Source organism: Sturnus vulgaris, chromosome 1 (assembly GCF_052056855.1).
Source record: "Sturnus vulgaris isolate bStuVul1 chromosome 1, bStuVul1.hap1, whole genome shotgun sequence".
In the NCBI taxonomy this organism is placed as follows: domain Eukaryota; kingdom Metazoa; phylum Chordata; class Aves; order Passeriformes; family Sturnidae; genus Sturnus; species Sturnus vulgaris.
This window is the reverse complement of record NC_142243.1, coordinates 10,283,122-10,308,353: the sequence shown is the minus strand read 5'-3', so window position 1 is coordinate 10,308,353 and position 25,232 is coordinate 10,283,122. Positions and strand designations below refer to the sequence as shown.

The 25,232-nt window shown below is 39.9% G+C and overlaps 1 protein-coding gene and 1 long non-coding RNA gene across 6 annotated transcripts in view; both read left to right on the top strand.

Moving 5' to 3' along the window:
• DIP2C (DIP2 acetate--CoA ligase C (putative)) overlaps positions 1–25,232 on the top strand; it is a 313,844-nt gene that overhangs the window by 13,722 nt on the left and 274,890 nt on the right. The window lies entirely within an intron of this gene.
• Positions 1–25,232, top strand: part of LOC148225070 (uncharacterized) — a 36,521-nt gene extending 11,289 nt beyond the window's left edge. The window contains exon 2 of the long non-coding RNA XR_015801293.1: positions 1,649–25,232. This is a non-coding gene — a long non-coding RNA (uncharacterized LOC148225070). The remainder of the gene's footprint in view (positions 1–1,648) is intronic.

Here is a 25,232-nt window from a genome sequence, read left to right as displayed (position 1 = left end):
TATGCATGGAGTAAAAGATGGATGCATTGGGAAGGGATGCATGTATAGAAACATCTTAATCCAGTTTTTCTGCTGGGTAAAATAATTTATATAACTACATGAAATGTAAGGAAAACATTTTGTTACTGTGAGGCACTATTAAGCTTGCACAAGGGTGGTTGTGGACTCACTATCCTTTGAGATGCTCTGAGGCTGTCTGGACGTGGTTCTGGAACGTGTTCTAGGTGGCCCTGCTTGAGAGGGAGAGTTGGACAAGGTGACCTCTAGAGGCTCCTTCCATCCTCAACCATTCTGTGATACCCCCCCTAAATTTCCACCCTTTTACTGATAAGTAATTCTGTGCTTCCCAGCACATTTCTCGTGGATCACACACTGTATGACGTTCTTGGAATGGCATACCTGGCCTCTCCTGCAGTGGTTTCATACCTGAGATCTGCTGTAACACCAAGTTTTAAAATTTTGCATCTAATTATATCTTGTGTACTTTAGTGGTAGTCAGCAAAAATACGCCACGGGAGAGGTGAAGCACAGTGCATTAAACAGGTATTTGGTTCTGAAATTGTTTCCCTTAAAATAATGTTACTGGTTTTTGTATGCAAAACTTGATAATGGCTGTAAATTTACATCTTATGTAAATGAACTAGAATTCAAGCATGGGTAAGGGTGCTTGTGATGATTTTAATACTGTCATTATGATCATCACTCAGGTATATGACTGTCAATTAAACAATTCCTGCTTTTTTTCTGTATGATGGAAGTATATGCTTGTTTATCTGTGGAAGAGTATTTCCTTTGGTTCTGTCAGGAGCAGGGAAATGAGCAGAACTGAATGGCTTTGAAAATAATTTTGTTCAATTACTTATTAACACCGATTTTAGATATGAAAATATCTTGAATGTTGATGAGATCTTTTATTTTATTGAAATCTGTTTTGAGAGTAGTATGCAGCTGTAATCACACAGTTAAATAGTGTATCTTTTTTCAAAGTTTCACATCAGTAATTCAATAATGAGGCCCCCTGGCAGAGCTAGAATTCAGTCACCAATACTTTGGCATTGTAGAACAACCCACAGTAAACCTTTTTATGAAAGTGATTCGGTAGCTGTGGTCCTCAGATGAATGTTTGGCCTTACACTATTAATACTTTCTCAGCCACCAGGCTTTCTTTTCCTTTCTATAAAAAGTGAAACTGGACTGAATTTTTTGGGGTATGAACACAGCTTTCAAATATGGAAGAACTCCCATATCCACATTGTCTCCTGACTGTTCAGTGAGCAGCTGGACATAGCTTTTGTGAGAGAAAGTTATGTAGAGTATGGTCTCAGTTCAGCAAGGCATTTTAGGCATGTGCTTCAGTCTCATTGATACTGCCAGTTTAACTTAAACCAAATTGTCACACATGGAGTGAGCATATTTGTCTCCTGCATGGAAAAAAAAAATTGTTGGCATCTTCATTGCTTGCTTAAAAAAGAGAGTCAGCATTAAATCCAGGGATCAACAGTCTTTCTTTTGGATTACTGAGTAAATGGAAAGGGATCTTCAAGCATTTTTTGTTTAAATGATGCTTCACTATATATGTTTAAGACCAGGTCATTAGATGAAGAACAGAATTGACCATACCTATGTCTCATTTTCTGTGCTTCCTCAGTGCTGTATTGAATTTGCAACAAAATGAGAGTAACTCCATGAGAGTGTGTGTCAGCTGAAGAATTCCATCATAGGATACATGTGGTGGTGAAGGGAACATTCAGTAGCTTGGCAGAAGACACATGTCATGGACAGCAGCCTCCTGCCTGCAGCCAAACGTGTGCAGTCACCTTAAAATTCCAAGGCAGGTCCTTGCTTTCAAGACAGTGAGGAAACGAAGGAATACAGTGATTGCTTTTCCTCCTGAATACAAGTTGATTTAAGCAGCCATCTTCTGGAAAACTGAAGTTTTGAAGCTGTTTCTCTTTACCTTTTGCTGCAAGGCAAGAATCGTGATGAAGCAAGGAAGAATTGCTCCAGCCTTGCACTTTCTACTTTTTTCAGCAGAAATTGCCTTAAAAAAGTGGTTCATGGACCAATTAGTGTAATCACCAGCCAAAGACAAAAATGCCTATCTCCTTCTTTCCAGGGCTGGGTTTACAGCTCGGGGATATGAAAAATCTGGATCCAACAGCATAGTTTTCTGAAGACTGTATTCAAGCCATTCTCTTATTGGAAGAAGAGGCAGTTAGGGGATGGGTGAGAAGATATGTTTAATTTATTCACAAGATTTTCAAAATATCAAAAGAATGGGAGAGGCCAAGTGATCAGTGTCCCTGTCCTTTGGTATGTCAAAGGCATAAATAGTTTCTGTTTTAGGAATTTAAGAATATATTGCTGTGTTCAACATATGATATAAAATATTCTGTTCAGGACCATGCAATACATTTATGACTAGTTTTTTTTTTAATCTTCCTTTTACCATTCATCATGATGTTTGCCTGGTGTACTTGGAATCTGTTGAACTTGGTCTGAAGCCTCACGGTTTTCCCAATGAGTTAGTTTTGCTACATTAAACTATATGAAAATGTAGTTGATTCAAAGAGCTTGGTGCTTGTATGGTACCCAGCATTTATGGTGTTTATGGTGTTTTAGTCCTCTTATGTGTTTCATAAGATCTAGATAACAGAAACTTTTGACTGTTTTGTGGTAAAAGGAATGGTCTGCAAAGTCAAGTACACAATTGTTTCTACCCAGTGCTACGGGGTGAGGAGGGTAAGAAGTTACTCTGTCACTGATAGAATAACTAAAATTTAGACATAAAAATGTGGACAAGGACTATGTATTCCATTAAAGGCTAAATGTGACACATTAAAGAGCTTAAGAATTTCGCTTTGGAAACATCTCTTTCGGCAATGATTTATTTTCAGTGATATTTAAGGAAGAAGCTTTTGAAATGTAAAAATCTGTACACAGACGTCATTATTTTTGCAAGCAGTGTGTGCGTGCATGTAGGCATATTTAAAGATATAAAGGAATATACATTCGTAGAAGGAGGGGAAGGAAAAACCTCACACACTGACTCTTCAAATGAACAAATCTTCCCACTTAAGGGAATGTTATGGGAGGCAGCAGCTCCCTTAGGGATAGGCATGCGCAAGTTACTCGTTCTGAGTCACGGATTTTTCCACAGCTTTGTGGCTCAGATGTGCAAGCCCCTTCCCCACCATGCTCCCAATTCCTTAAATAGCAGCTGAGGTCAAGAAGGGCAAGGGACAGATCACTGTCACTAGGAGGCCTTCTAAATCACACCAGGGTATGTGGGGTTTCTTGATGCTCAGCTTCAGCTGTCTGGTGCAAGAAGATAATTTTAATCCCGGTATATTTATTGCTTCTCAGTAGTGTTTTGGCTTTTATACTGACTCACACCCTTGCAAAGGAGTCACCAATGCTTTTGTTGTTAAACAAACTTAGAAGACATCTTTATTACAGTTTGTTTCATGATGTGTGTTCACGTGAAATGAATTACATACTGCGCTTGCTGAATTTGCAACAATGTTTTTTGGCTTGGCACAATTAACCATTATGACCTTTGGTACCTCAAAATATGCAGTCAATAAAGTAAAACTCTGTTGTGTATATCTTGAGGTTTTCTTTAACATGTTGTGCCTTTCCATTTACAGTGGCTGGCCATCTGTAGGAGCTCTGGCTCTCATGAACTAGTTGTAAATGGAGCAAATTCCGACCTGTATAATGGGTTGGGAAAATAATGAGAGAGGGAAGATCAATTTGGTAGACAGGACACAAACATACAGAAGGTTTTGTGTTGGAAGAGCTTTGAAATCCAAAGCTGGCTCTAAGACTTGTCCAGCAGCTTGAGGCAGAGGTGGATGCTGCTTCTGAGCCAGAGTCCTTCCTGTGTCCTTGGGCTGGGGGCTGGAGGTGTGTGCTCAGATCTCCCATCAGTGGCAGATGCAGTGCTGTGCTCTTCTCAGAGCCTCAGCAGGGCAGGCAGCAAAGCTGCAGTGGGTTCATGTCCAATGGCAGCTTAGTGTGCTGATGCCCACGACCAGTTCTCCTGAAAAATCCCTAGAGGAATACACGCCCTTAAAGTTAAATCTCCAACTAACATGTCAGTAACCACTCCAGAATAGAAATCAGGAGCTCAGGACATTGAACAGTGATTATCCCCCATGCCCCCTTTTTTTTTTTTTTTCTGTGATATCTCAAGGATTCATAAGTTGATAGCTATTTCGTTTGAGTTTTTCTTTCAGGTCATAAGAAATTCCAATATCTGCTGATCACACAAACATGAAGAAGTTCTCCTTGTATTTCCTACTTTGGGTCTAATGTCTTGTGGATGAACTACAGTTCTTGGATGCCTGTGCTGCAGGAAAAACTGTACTTTATTTCTAGATGGTTGTTCTCCAGTGGTGATTCATCTTTAGGTTTAGAACAATGTTTGGGAAAATAATACTGTATATGGGTTCTTAAAGAAGTATTAGATTCAGACATGAAGTTATGTGTCATTGACAAACCTAGGTTGATACAACACAGTATATTGAGGTTGGACACCATTATACTTTAAGAAGTGGAATTGCTACTCTGGGAGCACTCTGCTACCACTTAAAGCCAAGAACAAGTGTTACACCTTTCTTTACACTCTAGTATAAAAAGCTGTGGAGCATTTTATTCTGGATTGTCCTGTGAAAGACTGACTGGACTGGAAGTTGCAATGTGACATTCACATAGAAAAAAATTTATTGGAATAGTGTTATAAAGCTGTGCAACTGTGGATTATTTTATTTGCTTATGGAAATGTGTAGGCACAAACAGTTGCATGGGACATAGTGCTTTTATTATGGGCTTATGTCTTATTGAAACCAATTAGAGCTGAAACACGTGGTTATAAGTGGGCATATGCCTGGGGCTTGCATGGTTAAGGATTCTGCTGTCCAGGGATGGATTGTACAACTCGAACTGGAAGATAAAAACATCCAAAAGGGCATGTAAAAAGAAAGGATGCCTAGATAATCCTAAAAAAGAGTTCAACTGGTGATGTAAGGGATTCAGTGTGAGAAAGACTACAGAAGACATCTCAGCCATTTTGGGAGACTACACTGTGTTCAGCATCTTTTGTTCCAATAGAAGTGAACACAAAACCTCCTTCTGCTGCTATTTTTAATCTCCACAGTCTTTGCAGTATTGACGTGTTATTGAGTTCTTTAGCCTCAAAGACTTCACATCTGGAATAAATTTGTTAATTTTTAAAAATCATCTAGACAATACTTGATTACAGTGCTGTAGTATTGTAAGAGGAGTCCTAAAGAAGGAACAGGCTTGATGGTCCTTTAAATTGTTTTCTTCTACTGGACTAAATGCTTCCACTTTTAAAGCTGGATAAATAGTATTCTGGATGTAGCTATAACTTTTTTTAAATGTTCTTTTAATAGGCAGGAACTGCAGTCTTGGAAACACATGTTTCTTCTTATTCCCTCCTGCCCTTTTTTTTATATCTGGCGCAGGCAATGAAAGAAACACAGTAACAATGTCCAGTGGACAATGGGAAAAATACAATATTGGAACATTTCATCAGTGAAGCAGCAAGCATCTGTTCTTCAGCACCAAGGCTTTGTTTGCCTTCAAACAGGCTCTGTTGTTGAGTGGGATTCCCTCAGGTGGCATTGCCCCAGCCTCTGCACTGTCCCCTCGCTTGTGGGTGGAGCTGAGGATGTGCCTGGTACCCAGCTGTGCCAGTGCTGGTTCTGTACATTTATTAATGTACTGATTAATATGCTGGACTGTGAATGGAAGGACCTGCTAGCACACATTCACTCCTGCCACGTTTGCTGTGGCTTTCGTGGCTGCAGTCAGAGGGAAACGGTGGCAGCTGGATCTCAGCAAGAATGAGAGCATGTCTCTGCAATTAAACTTTACCAAAAAAAGATGCAACAGGGTTGGAAATGTTTGGGTTGGTATTCCAGGATACTTATTTGGCTTTCCCACTCTCTTCCTCGGGGATTTTAAAGCCTGTCTCTAGTGTAAAAATAATGTTGGGGTTTATTTTTTTGTGTTGGGTATATAAAATTGGAAAAAAATGGTTGATTTTCAAGGTTTAATTGTGATATTATATCACATAGTTTTTTCATGGCTCAGAAACATCTAGTATTTGTAGCCTTTAGATTTTTTCTGTTTATTTAAAAATCTCATCGGAGTTTTGAGCATATTGAAGAGGGTGATGAAGGATAGTTCAGACTTTGGAGGCAGCCAGTGAGATGTCCACATCAGCCAGCTATGAAAAATTAGTATCTGAAAATCAGGGATCAGTTTACACAAACAGCATTTGATTTCTGTTGCAGAGCTCAGGCTGGCATTATATGTGCAATATACACCTAAGCAATTCTTTAGACCACTTTCTCCACATTTTGTCTTATTTAAGATTTTATATGTGAAATAAGAGTTCCATCAGTCTGTTGCCTCTCCTACACAGAATCAGTGTGCTGTAAGAGTAGCACCTGAAGCCCCAAGCCCTCATTTGTCAGGACTGCCACTGGAAACCTCCCAAGGCCAGGGATGGGTCCCAGGTGCAGTGGTTGGGTGGCCCAGCCTGGCTCACCTGTGGGTGTCTGAGCCTTCCCTGAGCATTTGTTCATACCCGCCCTGCCTGTGTGAACAGTGAGTGATCTGTGCCTGGCACTGTCTGGGGCAGTGCTGCCTGACACAGACGTGGGGCTCTGCCCTGTGCTGTGCCCTGGCCCAGTTGTATTTCTTGGCTATCTCAGCCACGAAGGAAAACCTTTAGTTTTGAGCAGACAACATGAAAACAAAAACAAAAACAAAACTGAAGCTCTTTGCAAAGAAATGCAAGCCAATGGAAGAATGCAAGCCAGCCTGAGCACTGTCCTGCAGCAGCCCCTTTTGCCTTGCTTTTTTCCCAAGAAGCAATTAAATAGAACACTCACATTTCCTAGAAATTATCTATTTAACAGATGGATAAGTCACGGTAAAATAACCTTGCCTTGAGATGTGGAGGTTTCAGTGTTGCCATTCACACTTCTTTTGAAATGAGGAGAGGGAGCACCACACAAAGGATTGCTGCAGCCTCTGCTGAGTGCTGTGGTGCCAGTGCAGACTTTATGAGCCTGTAGTTGGTGACCTGGCATGAAGGTGACTGCTTGGCTTCCTTATGAGAAGAGGTCATTAGTGAGAAGCAGGAAGAAGAAAATAGAACTGACAGAAAAATAGTTTCTGGATTGAAAGCATCTGGTTTTAATCAGAGATACTAATAAATACTTTTTCTTAGTTTTGACATCCTGTATTTTGATCAGATTTTTTTTTCCTATTTTTTTTCCTTGAGCTGATGTCATCACTGGATCCACCATGCAGTTTCAGAACTATTGCTTTTGATTGCATCAGAGTGTTCAAACTTTTCAGTTTTGACCCAGGATGTCTTTCTTAAAACTGTATGCAGATGACCCATTTGAATAAAATCTTGTAAATTTTAAGCAGTGTAGATTGTAGAACCAGAAGCAAGTTGGATCAAGCTCTTTGTGACTTCAGTCCTTTTTTAGAATTTCACACTTGTATTGAGTGTATTTTCAAAGTCATGGGAGTATGGTAGGTATGAGTATGGAAAAACACTGATTATAAAAGGCTGTCACTTCTTTTTGATTTTTATTTCCTATTTCCTCCCTTGTCACATTTCTGAAAATACATAATATAAGTCCCTTCAGACCATATTCTTGTATACTTACCTCTCAGAGAGTAAAGTTATGCTGAGGGGGAGGGAATTGACTCAGATATGTGACTAAAAATGTACGTTTGCTATCAAGAAGGTATAAAGTCTTATTTACAACTGTTTAAAACAAAATAATAACCAGAGTTATCAGGTAAATGACAGTGATGACTGTCATAAAAAGTCATTCCATGTTTAAGAAAATTTTTGTTAAAGTCTTTTAATCTAAGAAGAAATAATGTTAACACTTGTGGATATTTCAAACATTTCTTGTCTCATTACACTGATGCATTCCTCAGTCTTAATGTCCCATCTCAAAAGAAGTGAGCTTGACTCTCACTGAGCTTTAGAGTAGCTGGGCTCCAGCTACTGGTGTCAAGGAGAATTTTTTAATACCTGAAACTGCTCGGGCTAGCATTTTAATTTTTGTTGTATTTTCAGTAAGACCGAAAAGGAACGGGACAAAGGCAACATTGTTTATGTCAGGAAATTTGTGAAAGAGGGTATTGGTATTGCTGCATATCATTTCTGCTGTCCCTTGACTGTGACATGATTTAAGAAAATGCTCCATTATGAACTTCTGTTAACATGTAAGAAGGGCAGTATTTGTAATAAAAAAATTAAAGGTTGTCCTAAATATGGATGCTTTTTTCTTAATCAAAACATTTTAGCGAACATAGTATTTTCTGTCTTAGCAAAATGGAAAACAAACAACTGTGGAAAAGCATGCCTGATTTCTATTCTTGTCCTGAATTTCTATGAATTTGCTGTACTAATCTGGCTCCATTTGCTCATGTTGGATCTCTGTGTAGATGACTGGGTTTTTTTGGCTCTGTTGCTTCTTCTAAATGGGTGCCACTTAGTGCAACAATGTGCCTAATGGAGTCTAATTCTGTGATCTGCAGTTTTGGGGTTTTATTATTATTAATGTGTGGTTTCAATGTTCTGGATACTTGTTTTTATGAATTGTTACAGTTTACTTTGTAAGATGATAAATAAAGTTAATAATTAACTGTGTTCTACCAATAATTTGCATGTGTTTTGGTTTTGGTTGAGTGACAGACTAAGCAGCCCCTAAGTATATCCCTGAATTTTTTTTTTTTTGCTGTTGTAGCCCTAAATGGGTTGGGTTTTCTCTCGTGTATTTTGGTGGTATCATGCCACACCAGTGAATATCCTTGTGCACATCTACCTGCATGAACTGGCAAAAATTTCTTCCATATGTACAAAAACAATGCAACATTAAAAAATACCTTTGAAGCAGTGGCACTGTTAAGAACTGTGTGTATCCTGATACTTGTTCAGTGTTTCTCATTAATTTTTAGCTCATCCTGTGTGGATATCTTGGAATGAAAATTGTAGGCCTGGCTGTGATGCTGGAAATGTAAGTTAGTTAATTTACCATAAAGACCATAGGAACAATATGGTCAGATGACATAACCCCAAATCTCATTACTAAATCACTTACGTCTTGCAAAGGAATGTTCTCACCACATATCAATTCAGTGGACAGCATTCCTTTTTGTGTTTGAAATAGTGCATTGTGTTGCAGAAAACAGTGTCACACAGTATCAGGCCAGAAATACAGATGTAAAAAAATTCTTATTAACATTTGTGTTTTCTGCACTGGTTCTGGGCAACATTATCTTCCTTTGGGTTCTCTGTAAAGATCTGCTGTGACATTTCACATCATTCTTCCTATTTCAATACATCTTCAAATTCATAATGGTATTAGAGATGCACCTTCTAACTTTTATGTTAGTATTTTCCCTTCCTGTATAGATTACTGCTTAGGGCATATCCACGGAGTGAATTTAGCCATGTCCTCTGCTCACAGCCACAGGATTAAATGTTGATGTTCTATCTGGCATTGTTTTGATGAAGAAAGTATCAAAGATATTCCTGAATTCATTGGAAGAGCATTCTGCCTGCACCCCTGGCACCAGTGGGAGAATTTCAGTTCTTTCTGCATCTGCTCAGTCATGTTGTAATTGAAAGGTTTAAAGGAATGATCCCTAAAATTTGGGATTAGCTGGCATTCTTTGGTGTTTCATCTAAGTCCTTTTTAGTCAAAGATGATTGAATTGTGTAAAGTGTGAATCTGCTTGTTTATATAAAAAAAATCATGTTATTAAAGATTTTAACAGCACACAGGCCCGTTTTATCAGTTTCATCTTCAAAAACAGCCTAGAAGCTTAATGTGATTTAAACAATTTTGGACATAATGTGGGCTCTGCAAACTGAATATAAAAGGTGCCTGAGGGTTTTGGAGTCACCTGGCTGAGACCAGTCACAAGGGTCTGATCCCTTGGATGCATGGCTGCACCTGTGAGCATGAGCAGGGCTTTGCTGAAGGCACGAGGCTGTCCTGACATCACACCTGGGCCATTTGTCGTGGATTTCACATGGCTGTCCTTGGGAAAACCTGCTGCTGCAGAAGCACTGCTGGCCATCCATGGAGGGCAGTTGAGTGCAGAGGTCTTGGAACAGCTGCACCCCTTTGCCATCCTATGTGGAGTGTTGGTAAAGTCTTTGGAAATGGTAGGCTGGGGAGCCAGGGTTTGAGATTGAGTGTTTACATCAGCTGCTACAACCCCCCCATCACCCTTTTTTTTTTTTTAAGTTAGAGTTGGGATTGAATGCAAATGCACAAGAGATGGAATTTCATGCTTGGGCTTAGATACTTACTAAATTTTATCTATGTTACAGTGAATGCTACAGCACTTTTAGCTAACAAGCTAAAAATGGTGAAATGGCCACGTCTCTCTCTTGTTACAAGGTCTTTTAAGGCTTAATTAAGAACTGACACTTAAATTATTTTTACTTTTGACCTAATGACCAAACACACGTGACCTGCAGTGCAGCATTTTCTATCCAATCACAAAAGCACCACTTATACCCATGAAGAAGAAGGTAGAGAAAAAAGAAAACCTCTGCCTTAAAAGCCCCATCTTTCCCTTTATATATTGCTATATTCTAAAACCCTAAATTCCAAATTCTTCACTATGTGACACTACACGCTTCTATTCAAATTGCACACCAGTTCTAGTGTAGATTCTAGTTCTATCATTCAATTTTGGAAGCCTTCTCCAAGGTCTCAGGTCAAAAGCAGTGTTCTTTTGGGGGTCAGTGCCTGACAGCACAGAAAGTTTAAAGCTCTCACTTTCCAGGGTTCCAACATCTTCCCCTTCTGTTAAGTTATTTTGCCCTGCATCCTTTTTCCTCAAAGACAAATCATCCCATCCTGTTTGCTCATGGTGTGGGGTGAGCCATGTGTGACTCCATGTCTTAGCTGCAAAGAGCTGCTATTCCTGGTCCTGCACTGTGCATTGTGGAGTTGTCTGCTCCCTAAATAACCACTTCAGTTACTCGTAGTCTAGAGATGCAAAAAACCTCTTCACAGTGCAAAGGTAAACTGGCCTACATTGCCAGGAAATTGCTTACAGTGTGAAATGCTATATTTGTGTCACCCAGGCTAGAAGATTTGATGCTTTTTATAAGGTTGCAATCAGTTTTATATGTCTTATTGATTTTAGAAGCCTTCTATGACTCTGTTGGCTTAAAAAGCTGTTTGACCTTCAGATATTATGTCTGGTTCACATTTCTGGATTTTATTAGAAGAATTGAGAGGTATGGGGAAATTTTAATTGTATTTTTAAATTATATCATATTTATACTTTTAATACAGGTCTATTGGACACAAATTAAAATTGCAGACAAATAGTAACTCATTGCAAACCACTTCTAAGCAGATGGAACATCAATGTCTGTTTTCAGTCTTACTCCAAATGTAGTCTCCAAAAGTCTGATGACTTGAGAAATGGAGACTAAAGGTGATCCAATATTGCAAATACCTTATATCAACAGGAAGCTTAAGAAGATGCTGATTTTGTCCAGTATGAAACAATCAGATGTCAAATTGTCATATTCCTAGATATTACCTCTGGATATGTGAAGAAATGATGTGGTTGCTCTTTTCTTACTCTTTGTATGATAGCTCAATGTAACGCTTTCAAAATTTGTGCAGTGGAGCCTGACCTATTTTTCTTTCATTATTTTTGTTGGGAGCATCCTCGGTTTTGATAAGTGCAAGGCTCAGTCACAAATAACATGGAATGATGTAAATATATCCTGTATCCCTTCAGGACAAGACAGGTGAAATTTCTGAGAGAGTCTTAGCTCAGACAAAGTCAAGGCAAAGGTTTGATCCTGGGTTTGCAGGCTGGGTTTAGTCCCAGTGGTGAGGTGGGTTTCAGCAGGATGGGTGTGATTCCATCCTTGCAGCTTTACTGCTGCTTGCACAGACATTTCTCTCCATGCAAGGCTCTGTGTGCACTATAATGTGTACAGCACCGGTGTTTTCAAATGCAAGAGCATTTGCTCATGCTAGAATATGAGTATTACTAAATCTTAACTGAATATTCTAGAAAAGTGAGTGTTCATTTAACAAAACGTCAATTTCTTCAACACTCGGACACAGAGAAAATGCTTACTTGTTTGACTATCAATTTTTAATCAACTAAAAACATCAAAATCACAGAAGCATATCAATGTGAGAATATCACTGAATGGATTATTATTCTAGAGATGTTTTTCATGCTGCCTTATACAGACAGAATTATAATGCATTTGTTTGTGAGCATGAATACATTAACAGCACTGGTATGTCTCTCTCTGCTTGCTCATTCCGTATTTTCACTCCAGGGTTTAGGCTGCAGAGCAGACTTCAGTATTATGAACATTTTACAGATTTCAGTCTCCAAACATCAGTTACACTAAATGTCTGCTACTGAGCATGAAGACAAAGCCTTGAACATTTCTTTTTCTGTTTTTGGTTTGGTTTTTTTTTTTTCCCCTTAAAATTACTAGATCTATAAAAAACTGTCCTTCCCTGGATTGGCCGCCTGCTTGCTGGCGTGGCCTTCTCTGTAAGTAGGACTGGATCTGTGTCAGTGGGTAGCTTGTGCCGTGGCTCATAAGTAGCTTAACAACTCCTAACGAGTGGCCATTAGTAGGCAGATTGAGTGATGTGAATAAAATCATTCTGAAAGGTACAATAACAGCACTTGAAATATGAAATAGAAGTAGTTAAGTGAAAAGCCTTTGATATAACTGATGATGTTATTAGTCTTTAAAAGTCTCTCTAAGATGATTTTGGAAAGTGCTAAATACATATATAGAAAAATAAAGGCAGAGCAGAACTCTGTAGTACAAGTTCCAGCTGTTCCTTTTTGTTATGACATACTTTTTGGCCAGATGGAGATTGTGACCTTACTGTTTGTTAAGTAGTACATAGTTCCTCTGTTTTTGTGTAAAGTGTGACTAGTTTTTTTAATACCATGGATTTTTAGCGGTGGTCATTGAAGTGGTGGTGGCTATGATGTGTGTACATGCTGCATAAATACATATGGTCAATTAATTGTAAGTGCAGAATCATTTGTATGGAGAAAGGAAATGTTAAGTAAAATAAAAGTAAATTTATAATGAACATGCTATAAACTTCTGCCTGTTACATTATGCGTGCAAGGAGGTGTGCAGCTTCTGAATAGTGCTGTAGCTTGATTGTATTTGCTGTCCACAATTGCAAAAGAAAATGGAAATCCTGTGTTGCTTAGAGTAGAGTTTCACATACTGTGTGCCCCAGAAGCATGTGAACAACACAGCACAATATTGTACAATAAATATGAACTATATAAAGATAATTGAAGCAGAGACCTAATAAAACTGTAAAATAGGCTCTACTGAAACTGTATCCACATTCAAAACGGGGAATGGAAAACTTAACACTGTTGCACAGTGCCAGGCTTTGCTTGATGCTGAAGTTGTCGCAGGAAGCTCAAGATCTGTTTATAGGGTAGTTTATAGCTTGTACTGCTTTTAAGAGCTGCAGGAGAGAAAAGAGTTAATGTCTTGAACAATTATTTATGGCCTTGCCTTTGTTACTTTCTCACTTCCAGGAAACAAAGCTTTAAACAAAGACAAGCTGTTGAAGGGATGGTCTAGATCCTTGCTAGTAACAAGGCCTTTGCTATTGCTTTTTAATAGATTACCTAATTCTAATATTAGAGCGTTCTCACTCTCTTCTTTTCACTTCATTATCGTGTGTTGAACTTGACAGAGTAATTCATCATTGCTGCAGTGAGGTGTGGAGAGCAGCTACAGTCAGAGTGCTGCTGTGCAAGGGCTGCACAAATACCAACTCCTGTTCTCAAGGGTCCAGGGCAAACAGGCAGCAGAGGGAACAGAAACTAAAATCAAAGACCGATTTCCTTACTGACCTGGTACCCTGTGAGTGCTTGTTGGTTGCCAGATTCTCTGCTGTCCCACCAGCTTGGAGGCTGTCCTCCAGCAATCACAGATTTGCTCTGCACAATGTGCCTGGCTCTTCCCATCACAGCCTTTTTCACAGGGTTTCACAGTGCTGGTAGTGAGCTGACATCCCATCCTTTTCCCGTGTTCCTCTTATTTTCATCTGGTGCCCTGCACAGAGCCACTCTGGTGCTGGGAAGGCTCTTAGGAGCAGACTCAAGCCACTGCTGGGAAGAATGGAGGAGCTGCTTAGAAATCTCTCTGGGCATCATTTGGTAAGAAAGCAAATGCTACTTTATATTTACAGGCTTTAACCTGAAGGGTACTTCTTCCCAACTTCTGCCACTAAAGGTAAATTGAACCCTTTTTTCCTCACTGATTTTCCCCACTGAAGTTAGGTCCTACATATATCTTTCACACGAGTTATTCTACTTTCATGTGATGTTAGTTGGAACTTTCCCCCAGGAGATCTGGCAGTATTCTGTGTGAGGCTGGCACATGGAAAATGTGGGCAAACCACTGCCACGGCTGTACATGATCACTCATCAAAAGGAGGATTCTGCAGTATCTGTTAAACTAAAGGATTTTCAGCTTAAAGAACTTAAATATAATTTGGATGAGAAAATTGTGTTCGTTGCTTTCACAAATAGCTTTTATTGATACAGCTGTTTTTCTTTAAAGAAAGCACTCTCTGTGCCCTCATTTCCATATTAACAGGATCAAAGAATGCCCTTTGTAGCTTTTGGATGCTGCAGGAATGCTGACGTTCTGATAGCAAATAGACTTGCAGTTATGTTTCCATTTAAAAAGGTGACAATATCTGGAAATTGTTCCAAAGAAAAATCTCTCAGTCTTCAAAAAAAGGAGATTTTGCCTTCTGGGTTAGACTCTAGTTGTCTTGTGGTGTGCTCTGACTCCAGCTCATTTGTTTCCTCTCCTGTTTTGGATATTTTCCAAAATGAGCTTGATTAGAAGAGATCATGGGAATGCCACACTTGGATATATTTAAGCCATATAAATACATACAAATACAGTGAGGAAACTTGCTCGGTGTTCAGTCCAATTCTCAGATGGTGCCAGGACTAATGAAGGACTTACCATGAAATCCCTTTCAGTCCTACTTCCTGCTCTCCTAATGCTTATAATTCTGCAAGCTGCAAGTCTGGGACTGTGGGTGAGACCTTATCCTGTTCCCAAAGCCACATGCAAATCTGTTGATTCTTACGGTGTGCTTTCAAGTAGTATCATGTCCTGTCTAGAAAATCGGTTTTTCAAAAGGTACCCATTCTGTACAAGGACAGTTTTACCCAGTATTCAGGCAAAGTAAAAGGCCTGTTGGGAAATGCATGGAAATGGTTTTTAACACAGCCCTACTTCTTTTTTCTGATCAAAGCCTGAATACTTAGAGGGATGTTTTAGGTTACATCACAATGATATTTTTGGTGCTTCATCAGATAGCAACAGGTGGAGGAAAAAGGATCTTTTTGACAATGTGAAGTGTCTGCCATTCTAATTCTAATAAGCAGAATCACTTGTACTATGATGAAGATAATAATAACAACAACAACAACAATAATAATAATGATTACTATTATTGTTATTATTATTATGACAAGAGGAAAATACAGTAGTGATCATGCTATGTGAAAATGCTGTTCACAGTGTCTTCTTTGCACTTTAGCAGTGATGAAATGTATGTAGTAAATCCCAGCTCCCTAGCTGGGAAGTGACAGCATGACATTCTGGAGACTGTGTTCAGGTATTCTGAGGTCATTTAATTTCATTTTGTGGGTTGGTTTCAAAATGGGCAAGCATCCTGAAAAAACTGTACTGGATATGTGGCTTCATAGTGGGATGTGCTCTTAGAAAGTGGCAATGTGCCTTTTTTACATTCTGTTGCTGTAGCTGGCAAACAGTGGCTTACTGTTTAGAAACCCATGATATTGTAACTTCAAGTGTGCAGTAATCTTTAAAAGACTGGAAGTTTTTTTGAACCTTTAATGGGTTTTTTTAAGAGAGAGAAGACCATGGGCTGTGCCTGAAATGTGTTGCTGGAAAATTCTCTCTCTTGAAAATTTTTTCCCACCTTAGCTCCCTGCTCTCCAGAGACATCAATAGAAAAGCCCCCTGAGGCTCTGCACAGCAACTAAATTTTCATTTTCATTTGTTCTCCTTCAGAGTGTCCTCGGGGCTTCAGAAGCTTACAGGATGAGAGAAGAGAGATGCATCTGATCGGAAGTGATAATTCACATGACATTTTGGGATATGATTCTGCAAGGCTCTAGCAGAAAAAATCTGCCCAAATTGGATCTATACTATCCCATCATCCTTATTGAGTGGTAGAGATTAAAATCTAAGACAATATTTAGTTAATACATTTTGAATTTAAACTCAGGTGTGCTAAAAAAAATAAATCTAAATCCACCAAAGAGAAATGATTAAACTTCAGAGCAAATGAAATATTTCTGTGTGTTAAAGCACGTACAGAATGGCACACTATTTAAGTGCAATGCATTTGGTTTCCATGACGTCTTATCCTAGCAACACATTTCCATGTTTTGTTCTTTTCCTTTCTGCCTGCCTTTTGCTGCAGAAGATACAGAATGCAGCGTGTCAGTTGAGGTCTCTGGGTGATACTATTGTAGGAGGATTAGATAATTTTAACAACAAAATATATAGCTACGATGGTACTTTCCACTTTGATGTGTAGACTTATTTAAAGTGAAATTGCACCAATGTTAAATATATTAAATCTTTAAATACTGCAATTTAGCCATAGACCAAATTTAATTCTAATTTATTTTGAGTATCCACAGAATTTTCATGTGTATTTTATTGACTTTGGTGTAAGGTTTCCTAGGATCTGATGTTGTCAGTCATCAGTAACTTTAGAGAGAATAAGATTTGCACAGCTTCTGAGGAGGTGAATTTTGGAATTATGAATTTTTCTGTGTTTTGACATTGTATGTGCCACAGGGCTTGAAATGAGATGGCATTGTCCTTTCAGTCCTTAATAATTCCAGGTAAGGATTGCAGAAATACCTAGTTTTTCAATAAGAAAGAGGTCAAATACTTGGTGTTTCATAGCCTGGCTGACCAGTTGCTGGGCACTGAAGCTATGCTGTGTAATTGGAGTCCTCTTCTTTCTGCTTTTCTGCCACTGAGACTGCTGGTGGTAATGAGTAGGCTCAAATGGGATCTGGCATTCCATGAGCTCAATCTAAAGCCTTTGGAAGGATTTCTGAATCTTTCCACTGATTTCAATGGCACTTAAAACCAGGACCTGTGTAATTACCTGAAATTTGAAAACAAACTTCCTGCCTTGAGGGTCATGTTTGATTTAAGCAAATAAGTTACCTTGTAGGAGAGGGGTCTACTATTTTCAGGCTTTTGAATCAGTAAGTCATGCATTTTCTGTGGGAATAACTGCTCCACACTATGATTCATGGCCCAAGCAATGCTTAGCATTGCAGTTTTGTCTTTAAGCATCATGAATGAGACTGGAGAGGGTAAAAAAGCAGCCTCCATACACTGCAACAAGATATATGAAACCACCCATTTAAAAACTATCAGCTTCCCCTCTCTTGCAGACATTTTTCTGGGTCGCCTCCATTTCAGTTGAAATTATGTTTGTGAATAAATAAGAGTTGTAATAGTTGTAAAGATGATGTGACTGAGGTGAAGCTCGACCCAGTGGAGTTCCCTTGCCCTCTGTTTTGAATCATTTCATCTAACTTTCTCAGGAAAAGCAAATAAAATGAGCTTTTGAAATTTCCACCCAGGTTTGGTTGGTCCCATTATGGTTGGTCCCTGTATGTTGTGGCACAACGTTTGGTAACTGCTTTGCATTTAGGGTGTGGATGTAATCAATGAAGTTTTAGTTGAGGTTCTGGTCATCCCAGCTCAACCAGAGGGTCCTGGGCTTTGCTTTTAACATCTGGGAACTCTCCCAGTTCGAACATGCAGCATCTCAAGTAAAATTCCAACTCTCATATAATATTGTCATGCCTTAGAGGTGACAGTGTTTTATGTATAAAATAAAACCTGCTAAAGTTTATTTGCATTATAAAACGCTCTGTAATGTGTTTTGAGATTGCTGTGTGGATTATACTGTGCAGCAAAGAAGGTTTGTTGACAGTTTGATTAACCTGTACCACTAGATTTCTAGTTCCTTTATTTTCTGTAAGTACATAATACCATACCAGCTAGTTTTAGCTCCAAGAAATACCATTAAATCAATATAGATCAACATTGAGTTAGAGTGTGTAATGGCTTAGTAAGCTGCGAATTTTTCACTAATTCATTTTTTAATAGGAATTTTTTAAAAAAAGACCTTTCATCTCATTCATCCTCAGTTTGCATATGCACAGAAATAAGTAATGATTTGGATATATGCTAGTATGAGTAACATGGGTATGCCTGTAGGTGATTACAGGCAACTTCACCCCTGATACGTCACAGTTGTACTAATTACCAAAGAAAAGGAACAGCCTTGCCCTTAATTGGTTGCAGTTGTGACTAATAAAGATAAGTGTGATAAAAGGGATGGGTTGGCTGGTCAGGGGGATCTTGGAGGCAGAGAGCCTGGAGGAAGAGGAGCTCTGAGGAAGAAGGAATAATCCAGAGAGGCACAAAGAAGAACGAAACAAGGAAGAGAGTTGCTGCTGTAAAGGATCTGCTGTGAGGTCAGTCTGGGTCTGATGGAGTCAGAGGCTGCTGTTGGAGCCTGCAGCCATAGCTGAGCTGGGTGAAAGCTGTGCTCAGAGTCTACAAACCAATATTTGCAGTCGTGGTCCAGTAGGAAATAGCCAGAGTCTGCAGCTGGACCCTACAGTAGTAGCTTGCTGCAGTCAGAGTCAGACTGGCTAAGCTGTAAAGAAGAATAAACTGGGACCCTTTTCATGTTGTTGAATGAGAGTCTGTCTTGGCTTGTCTCTACCCTTAATGAGAGGTCTGCTGCAATATCTACTTATCCAGATTTCATCTATTTTCACTTCCTTATCTTTAATAAACAAAACGTATAAGTTATCAGGCTTTAAATCTGGCATTGAACCATGGCATTTTAGTGTAAGTTATTGAGATAGAGATTTGAGCTGTGTGTGTCACAGCTAGCAAAGTGCTGAGTGAAACTTGGATAATGAGGAATTCCAGGTGAGAGTTGTCAGTGCTGCTGCCAGGTGGGTCATGGAAAGAACCCTGGGAGGGTGGGAATAGGGGAGAGCCCAGCTTGGGGCTGCAGTTCAGTGGTAGCCCAGGTTTTTTGCAGTGGTTCCTGCTGCTTCCTTTTCCTAGGCAGTTGCTGGTGTGCCATCCTTGCCTCTGTGCCAGGGTATGTATCTGGCTTGAAAACTGCAGAATTATGTGACTGGGTCAGTTTTTGAGCCAGTCATCAATGTGGCTCTACAGAATGTGTCAGTGCAGTACTGGTAGAGCAGTGATGCCTTGTGGGGGAAATGATTGATACCTTAGGTTTTTGCTTTTATATTTTTTGGATTCTCTGCTGCTTAGTGTGTAACTCTGAAACTTCATGTTAGGTGTTAGTAGGTTCTCTTCACAGGGTAGTCAGACAAAACAATCCCTCCCCAGCTAGAGAATCAAGGGCATCCAGTACCCAAAAAGCATAAACAATGGTGAGGGAAAGGGAGTAAGGCAGGGGGCTGAGACTAGTTGGAAAATTGACCCCAGTATGTAGATGAACCAAAATTTATAAAAGTGTAAAATCCTGTGACTGGGATGCATCTTGGATTTGATTTGGGTGTAGCTCTGGCCAAATTCTTGCACTGCCCAAAGTGTATCCTTTCAATAAATACCTATGTTATTCCTTTTGCTCTGCCCAGTCTCTGTTCCAGGTCAGCCTTTCCAGGTATCAGTTTTTAGCTGTTTGAGGAATGGCAAAGGTGGGAAGCCCTTGTTACACCATGGCTGGTGAAACAGGAGCTATACTAACAGCAAGAGGAGAAATGGGAGCCTGTGGGGCATGCAAGAGAGATGTGAGAAGGGTGGTTAGCACTGGAGGAGGTAAATGGATCATGGGCTCAGGGTGTGAGGTTAATACATGTGGTCAGTTGATAAGTGGTTAACGAAAGACTTTGCTTCATCTTCCATCATGTACTTGTCTGTGTCCTACGTCTGATTGAAGTGGAAGTCTGAGAAACACAGACATCTTTCCTGTGTGTGAAAGTATCCACAGGAGGTGCACAGGCATTTCACCTCACTTTCAGGAGGCTTTGTTCTGCTCCTGGAATTAAGACAAATACCCTACAGCACACAAGTGGATGATGGTTGGTGGGTTTGGCCTTCAGTGGAGTACACATACATTGATATGATCATTACCTTCCAACATGCAAAGGTATTCTAAAGTAAATATTGTCTATTTCTGAACACTGCTCCACTTCTCGTTGAGACCACAGTCCTTTAAAAGACTGTTTTATTTATCTTTATTTCATATTATTTACAAATATGTTTATCAATGTAATTTACAATCTCCTGTTCTGTGTTCCCTTGCATTTTTTGCAATACCTTATTAGCCCATGGGAGAGCACAAGGTGAAGTAGAATATGCATTATTTAATATTCTATGTATCTTACTAACAGTGGTTAGGAGTTGTTGAGGTGAATGAGTTAACTCCTGAGACACATTTAGTAGTTGCTTTGTAAGATGGGTGTCACAGAGCACAAGTGCTGATTTCTCCATCCCTTGCTGTACTGGGCTTTTGTTTCTCTGGAGATGTGTTTCAGTGGGTGTGGAGAGATCTGAATTCGTGCACATGCACTTTGTACCACATTCCTGCCTTAATTTAGAATCTCTTGGAGACCAGCTGCAGCCTTACTTACAAAGAGGAGGGGGTGGGTGGTTAGGGATGGAAGTGTCCTGCAGAGTAGGAGCAGTCAGTTGCAGTTGTGAATGGAGGTGCTTTTTGTATTGTCTTGAAACTATGATATACATCTTAATTTTTTTTTTTAAATTCAACACTGCCTTGGAAAACTAAAGCAACCATTTCTACAAAATTACAGCAAGCAAGAAACTGATAATGAGAAAATAGAGAGAGATGGGTGCCAGTCACAAGATTTATTAGAATTTTACCACTGTCTTTTAAATTGTTCAGTAGAAGTAGAGGTGGTTAAGTGCAATGTTTGGCTACTGATTTTTTTTAGAACTGCCCTGCCAATACTTAATACTAAGAAGCTATTTCTGTAGTGTAATTATTACAAAGAATCAAAACTTGTGGGATGTACCATTGATGCACTTCAGGAAAACAGCAGAGTTTAATGAGATATTAAAAGATGAGCAAGTTCTCAGCACTAACAACCTTTTAGTCAAAACACCATAAGCATGCAAGGTCAGCACAGAGAAGTCACTGTATTTGCAAGTTGGTTTCTAAACAAGCTTGTCAATTAAGGTAAACCTGAGCCTGGAGCCTGTGGCTTAACCTCCTGCTTTTACCCTCAGAGTTCTCTCCCTGGCTGCCAGCATTGTGTGAAACCATCCTGATTTGTTTAGAACTGTTCATTGTTGCTGTAGTTCATTTTTTTTTTTTTAACCTTTTCCAGTGTTATCTCCTGATGTGTGACTAACCAGTTCAAACAAAACAGTGCAGAAATCCTTCTCCCAGCAAGAAGGAAACAGAATCAGCTTTTAGTACCAAATTTAAGGTTTATTCCCACAGAGTTGGAATTGATTTTATTGGACAGATCTTCAGGGGCTTTAAACTTCTTTATAGGTGCAGTCTCCTATGGAGATGGGGAGGCTTCTCCCTCCCTGGGCAGAGCTGTTCTCTGCAGGGGCTGCTGACTGACCCAGCCAGGGGCTGGAGCCCCTTTGGCCCTCCCTGCTTCCAAAACTCTGCAGTTGTCAGCCAGGATCCTGCCTCCCTGCCATCTGAAACAGTCTGGTGTCACTGAACACTGCCCTAGTGCCAAGCATATCTTCAGGCAGAGATCAAAATTACAGGTCTCTGCATTTCTCCAGCTAAGACTGTAATCTGGTAATTAAAAGTGATTTTCCTTTCTTAAGTAATGTGTTTACTTTGCACCTGTCCTCATCCTCAGGCTTGTGGCTTGGGAGAGGGCTCTTGTAAGAACAAGGGAATGTGATTTTCTCTAAAAATCCAAGAGGTAGTTGTGACATGTTTGAGGAAGCTGATTAGCTGTAGTATGCAGTGACAACTAGGTTAAAATTACAGGATTTCAGATACACTTGTCAGGTTCCATACTGTGCTTCAGCTGTAAGCTGCAGCAGTGCCTTACCATAACTTAAATTGGTCCCTAAAACCAATGGTGTAGAGTGTCTGCTATGTAATGTTTAAACCTGATGCTTCAGAATTGGTGCTCTTGTGAGCATGGCATATGTAAAGTAATATTTCTTTTTTCTGAAGTAAGAAGATGCCACTTCCCATAAAAATTGATTGGCATTTTGCAGTAGTCAGACTTGAAGGGCCAGATTGTGGCTACTGTGTGTTAAAGGAGGTAGGGCAGGAGATTAATCCTCTGAGTGCCCTACAAAGAGCTAGGCACATTCAGACTGTAATAATGCATTTTTGTTAAACTGGGATTTCATTCACTAATAAACTCCCATCAGTTCCTGTGGCCAAGATCTTATACCTTGTTTTTCATTTTTGCAGCTTTTCTATTGATTGTGCCAAGCTCATTTTAAATTCCATCTTTCCTTTATTCTTTTGGTTCCTTTTTAAATAACTTTGGTTTAAGTGATAACCTGGTTATTTGATCTGTTTACTCTTAAATTTGGCTATTCTTGCCAGGCTTTGTTTTTTCCTTTGTGGCTTATTGTTCCTTAATTAGAACTTCATTTAATTTTTAAGGCTGGCTAGTAAATAGGTGCTTTTTGTCAAGAAAAGACCAAGAACAGTATTTGCATTCATGTAACAATTTCCATCCTAATTCCCAAGCTGCAAGCCCTATGGCTTTGCTGAATTGCAGCCACCTCAGAGGACTGTAGCAGCCAAGTAAAACGAGGCAGGAATCTGTTTTTTTTCCAAAAAGCCCCAAGCTATCTTCTTTGTCCAAGGCAGGCACAGAGGGTATGGATATTTACAGTCTCATCTGAAGGATGCAAATGAGCAGACTGCTATGAGTTAGAGGTAATTAAAACCACATATTGAGATAATCGGCCAATTCAATTCTTGCTTTATTGCAGTCTGTTTTCTAATCTGAGGGACTTGTTTTTCAGTGTTAAATTTTCTATACACTGACCAATGCACAGAAAAGGTAGCTGCAGGTAGCCAGCAGAAAAGAAATGTGTTTGTGAGCATGAATGATTGGCATGCCAGTGTTTGCAGGGTGCATTTTTGTGGATCCATGTATGGACAAATGGGGAACACATGGAAATCTGCTCTCTGCTATTCTGTTCTTTGTGGAACACAGAGCAGAGCCGAGCCTGTAGAGTTTTTGGTCACTTGGAAATGCTTAGGGAGAGGATTTATTGTACCAAAAATTGTCATGCCATCTTGTCTTTCTTATGCTGAGCAATTGAGTCATTTTTGGTGGCTGGTAGTGGTGAGAGTAGTTAAATCCTTGGGAGGTGGGATGGTGACATCCACCTTTCCCAATAATGGGGCTGTACAAAACAGTTCTTTAATGTGCATGTGGCTGTCTGTTGTAGTTTAAAACTAATGTTTCTCGTGGCTCTTGAGAGCATTTTCGTAGGCAATAGGTGGGCTGATTTTTCATCTCACAAAAATTTGGCCATTTTTCTTTTTTTCCTGAGTTTGTAATGGTGACTGTCCCATCCTTCTGCACTGTAGAGATGTCATGGGCTGTGAACTCCTCTTGCTGGGGAAAGGCTTTTGGAGCAGTAGCTCCAGGTTAAGGCTCCCTCTCTGGCCCCAGTGTGGGACAGGGCTTGGTCACACACTCTCCCCTCTGCAGCAGAGCTGTCCCAGCTGCATCCGAGCTGGAGGGGATATTTTCCAGCATGGACAGCAACTGCTGCCAGGATGAGTCCTTAACAGGTTTTTATTGCACTCCTATTTTTGAAGCTCCTTCTGTTATTTCATTCACTACAGATGATGTGGTCCAAATGCTGGTCTAAGCTTCATTTGTCTTTACCTTGTGAATGAAATCCCTTTTGCTTTATCTGAACTTTAATGAATAGCTGCTTTTAGGAAAGCTGGACCTTGGGTCTGAGAGGAATTAACCCAGAAGCAAGAACAGGAGCAATAATTGATGCCACTGTTAAAGGCTTAGCCTGGTGTGGATAGCACTTCAGTATACCCTCTTCCAGGACTGGGGAAATGAAGGTGAAGTGAGCTAGAACAGTGTGATTTCAATCTTCTGAAAAATGAAAGAATGTGATGGCCACACACAAAGGATTAATTTTTGCCCAGTAAATTTATTAATAACTTGCAGGAAGTCAATTTCTGCCTTCAGTCAAATGGATGAAGGACAGAAGATCGATTTTCCATCTCTATTTGGTTCAGGACTTCAGGGGTCCTTTTTCTTCTCAGTGCTCACTACATTTGGAAGCACTTCCTTCTAAATGTGTATTTGAGCCAGAGCAGGGCAACAGGTGGAACTGATTTTTGTTAAATCTTATCTCTGTTCATTAATCTCAAATAATACCATGCCAAAGTGTCTGTATAAAAGCAATTATTGTAACCTGTTGTTCTAAATCTGTATTCCACAGTGTCCTAGGGTGATGTTATGGTGTTTCTATCTCCAATCGTGTGTCCTGATTATGTTTGGTATTATGTCCTGTGCTTCCAGGACTGAGTCTGAGAGTGAAGCTTTGTTTTGTCTTGTTATCAGCCGGCTCACCTCCCCCATGGTCTATGTTTAGGAGAGGTTTTAGCTCGGCTTGCTTGCTTGCTTGCTTGCTTGCTTGCCTGCTTGCTTGCCTGCTTGCTCGCTTCTGCCTTTTTCTTTCCTTCGCTTTGCCCTTGCTTTCTGCTTATTAGTTAGTTCAGCTAGGCAGTCCAACTTTTTCCCTGGACTGTTTTCTCTTCCACCCCGTCCCCTCCCTCTCCTGGATACCATCTGAACGGACGGGGACCTGGGAACCCCAAGAAACACCGGGAGGCTACACTTTGTCACCTGCAGCAGTCATCCCCAGCGCCAGAGACTGATAACTGAGCGACCACTCGCCAGAGAGACTGAGTTTGTCATCCCTTCAGAACGGTGAAAGAGTTTTTTTGTCAGCTGGTGTTGTCTTTTTTCCCTGTGCTGGGGAGTGTCTTGCTTGTTAAATAAACAGGTTTTTTCTCCCA